The sequence below is a fragment of the Durio zibethinus genome, chromosome 4 (assembly GCF_047325235.1).
Source record: "Durio zibethinus cultivar Kanyao isolate XHJ-2024 chromosome 4, ASM4732523v1, whole genome shotgun sequence".
NCBI classification, from domain to species: domain Eukaryota; kingdom Viridiplantae; phylum Streptophyta; class Magnoliopsida; order Malvales; family Malvaceae; genus Durio; species Durio zibethinus.
In genome coordinates, this window is record NC_143165.1 from 11,136,443 (window position 1) to 11,140,844 (window position 4,402).

Here is a 4,402-nt window from a genome sequence, read left to right on the forward strand (position 1 = left end):
ATCAGAGAAGACTTGACTTTGTTAAAAGTCATTGCCTGATAGATTGAAAAATGGAGTCAACCCCCTCTTCCAGTCTCTCTCAAGCACCAATCCTTCATTATCATCATCCAAGTTGATCACCGGCCGGTCATGTCTGCCTGCGAAGGAAATTTTGGAGAAATCAAATATGGAAGATTGGATTGGAATAGAACAAGAAATTTCATTGAATACTGTCTCAAAATTGAGATTGTCTGATACAAAAAAATCATCTGTTACACTATCAAATGCCAAAATACTGCTAAAATCAATAATATTTTCTATAGAATTTTCTAACAAAAAATCCCCATCTAAGATTGAGCTTTCAATTTCAAGTTCTTCTTCAAAAGGATCCAGGAATGATGGAGTTGCAAATGCAAAATCATCTTCTACCATGTCATTGCCACTGCTTCTAACTGTTATCCAATCTTCACTCCACGTCCAACAAGAAGCATTGGAAGACGGTGACAGAGTGCCTTGAAGCAATTTCTTTTGGGTGGTTAATTTGGAAAATTAAAAATATAAACCAAATCAAAACATGTAAATGGCAAAAATACTATTATGTAATTCAACTTTTACATTATATAATTTTTTAAATTCCACTGAGATCTTTATAATTTTTTATTGTTCGTCTAATTAATGGGAATTTTTGGGTGGTTAATTTGGAAGAAGACAGCATACTACTCCAAGGCCATCACTTTCCTCAAAGACCAAGGGATAAAATATTGTTGGAAGGAGCATCATTATGAAAAGGGACAAAAGGTTTTGGCCCTTTTTATTGATTTCGGCAATATAAATACATTTTCATTGATTTGTTAATTCATTGAAGATTGTCCATATTTCATTCATATTCTCATGTCTTGATCTAGCTATATATCGAATATCATTCTTTTTAAACAGTGTGAAATGAAATTAATTAATGAAGATGCATTTGCATACATGTCAATATTTTCTCTAGTTTTAAATTTTGAATTATTTCATTACTAGATTGACCGATTGATTTATTATTTATTATTAAAAAAATGCATTTCAATAGACAAAAAATTCAAAATATAAATCATTCGTGTTTTAGGCCAATAATGTATAGCTAGCTGCTTAATGTTTACATACTTTTCTTTTCATTTTTTCTTAATATAATTAAAAAGAATTTGATTAACCATGCTTATCATAAGTAGATCTAACAATTCATGTATTCATATCATATAAAATAATGAAATTCATGTATTCGTTTCGTGTTTTATACAAAAATTATGTTTATTTCGTATCGACATAAAAATATAAAATATATATTTTTGATTTTGTTAAATTTATATATAATTATTACTATAATTTTAAGTTCTATCACTTTCGTATTCTATTTTTATATCATATTCATGTTGTATTATCATGTCATATTTTAAATTGTTGAGTCTAATCATAATAAATGATTATGGTATATGGGTCATAAGCAGGGAGATTTTTAATTGCTAGTTTTGACTTTCAAATTAAAACCAGAAAGTCATTCTCCTTTTTTCTAGTCAGGATTATAAATGACTTTTTCCAGTTACTATAAAGCAAAAAAACTGGTCTTGTTGCCCAGCCTTCAAGAGTTCCAAAAAAAAAAAATTGCTATATCAATGAAAATTTGAGGAAATTCTTTAGTTATTAATTTTTTGTATGAACTTAATAGTATAAGAAAGTATTATATAAGAAAATCCTTGAATAAAATCAAACAAATAAATCAACACATAATTAAATAAATTTAATAAAAAATTAAATTAAATTCATATATGATGAGAATTGAACTTAAAAATTTAATCTTATCAGATTTATAAATATTATAATGTTGATATACACAAAGGTTACTTCTAAAAATACAAAAATATTTTCATTTTATCACAAAAAATTCAAAAAAAAAAAAAAAAAAACAACAATGAAAAAATATGAAGTGATAAAGTTAAAGATTTATAAGATGAATTAAATTGGTCATTTTTATCTTTGAGTTTATATTTGCATCATTAATTTGCTTCATGTTACATCACATACATTTTACTATTCTCAAAACATATATAAAGTAGTAAAAGATGACTTTATAAGATAATATCCTAAGTAAAATATTTCTTAAGACTTTACCTAAATATTGAAGGGATTCTTAATAATTATTTCTTATGAAAAAAAAAATTATCTTTGGTTTTAAGGATTATCATGAAAATACCCAAGTCAAAAACATTTTTCTAAATTTTATCTAGATTTGAGAAATTGAAAACCAAAAAATTTTATTTTATTTCTAAATAAAATGATTCTAAAAAGGATGGCAAAAAAAAAAAAGGTTCTATGATAATAAATGGGATTTAAGAAATTATTTTTAAAATTTAAAATTTAGGCCATTTTTTTATCAATATTAAAGGAATATATGCTATTAATTGAGACTATTTTTTTAACGGGTATTGAAGGGTGTTAATACTTTCCTATATATAACCATATTTTTGAACTCAGATGTGTTATCGCATACCAAAAAATTATATTTTCAATAAGTTTTAATTAATTTTAAAATTTTTATTAAAAATAATTTTTTAAGTAATCAATCATATCTACTCAAATAAAGATTTGACACAACTCATTGTTTTAATTTTAAAATTTTTGACGAAGTGGTCAAATTCCTAAACCCGCATGTTGTGACAACTTGACCATTTCATTGGAGATATTTTTTTAGAGTTGAGCCAAGAATAAATTACGTGCTATCCTAAGTTTTGATTTAGTGGTTTTAATTGATATTTAATAGTAATTCCTTTATTTCTATTTTTCAAAAACAAAAAATTTGAAAAAAAGAAAATTTTGCAAAAAAAAAAAAAAAGAATAATGTTGGCTGCATACATGTTTATTTATGCCATTCATTACTTATGTTAATTATGGCATTTTCTCTATTGTCTAATAAATTATGAGGCATTTAAGATATTGGAATCTTTGTAAAGAGTGTCAAATGCTTGTTTGTTCTTTGGCACACACAATTACATATTCATTTACATGCATGAGTTTTATACCTGAGCTCTGATCTTTTAAGGAGTAAGTAAAGTACTTACACTCTTGTAAGGTGTATACATCTGCAATAGCTAGCGAAATACTCTTATTTAGATTAAACTCTTTTCATTTGTATCCTATAATAATTGAGGATCAAGGTACCTTATTAGACTAGCATGGGCAATAGTGAAGAGCAATTTGGGAATCTTTAGACATGTATAAATCCCAGTTGAACATGTAGAAAACCATAAAGAACCACCCTATAAGTAGAGCCATGCAAAACCTTCTTCGTAGAATGCACCCAAAATTAGAACACATGAAAAAACTCTTCTTACCCTTTACTTGATTTTGGACAAATACATGGACCGTAGAATAGGTGAAGTTTAATAGCATCTCAATATTTGTAATAAGATGACACCATCGTTTTGAGGTTTTTGTGATACGTGATGAAAGCCTAAATGTATATATTTTCTTTAAAAAAAAGGAATTTTCTTTGATAAGTAAAAAGGCAAATGTTTTCAAAACAATGAAACCAATTTCTTTTCCTATTTTGAAATTTTATTCATTATAAATCTATTTTTACTAACTTTTTTATTTTTGTGTTTTTTCCTTTTTGCATGCATTATCAAAAATATAAAATAGTTGCATTGAGTTGTATTTTTATTTTAGACAGTGTCTTGCCAAAAGTACTACTATTATGACCATGAAATCTCGGGATTTGCTTTCAGTATTTACTATTTGTAAGATATATTAGGAAATTAAGGATCAATCCGATAATAGGCAACAAAAGGATGGTGATTGCTTAATTAAAGGATATGTACTATAACAGTCCATTTAAACCTACATTACAATGACTTGACTGAGTTGGAAAACATTTGGAATTAATGGAGCCAGAGAGAAAAAATGCTTTTATCAAGAAGTGCAAAAATGTTGCGCTACTTATTTCAGTAAAGACAAATGAAAAGTAGATTAAGGTGATAATATGATTTTGGAACCTTGTTATACCATTGCTTCACTTTCAACAAAGAAGATATGACACCAACTATTGAAGAATATTCTACTTTGCTTCGTATAAAGTTTCCAAGTTCGAATAAGATATACTAGAAAGAATAAAAGAAATCAAGTTATGAAAAGAAGCTTTCTAAGATAACTGGTGTGGATGTCAAATTGATCGATAAGAAGAAAAGAGCCATTGATCGTATCCCATAGGCTTTCTTACATGATCTCAAACTTAAGAACCATAATGAAAAGCGAGTCATTGAAATATTTGCCTTGGCGATTTATGGTTTGCTAATCTTTTTTAGGGTATTAGGGCATGTCAAGGTATAAATGGTAGATTCTTTAGCATAGTTGGATAAATATTTCAATCCCTCAATGGTTATCTTAGCGA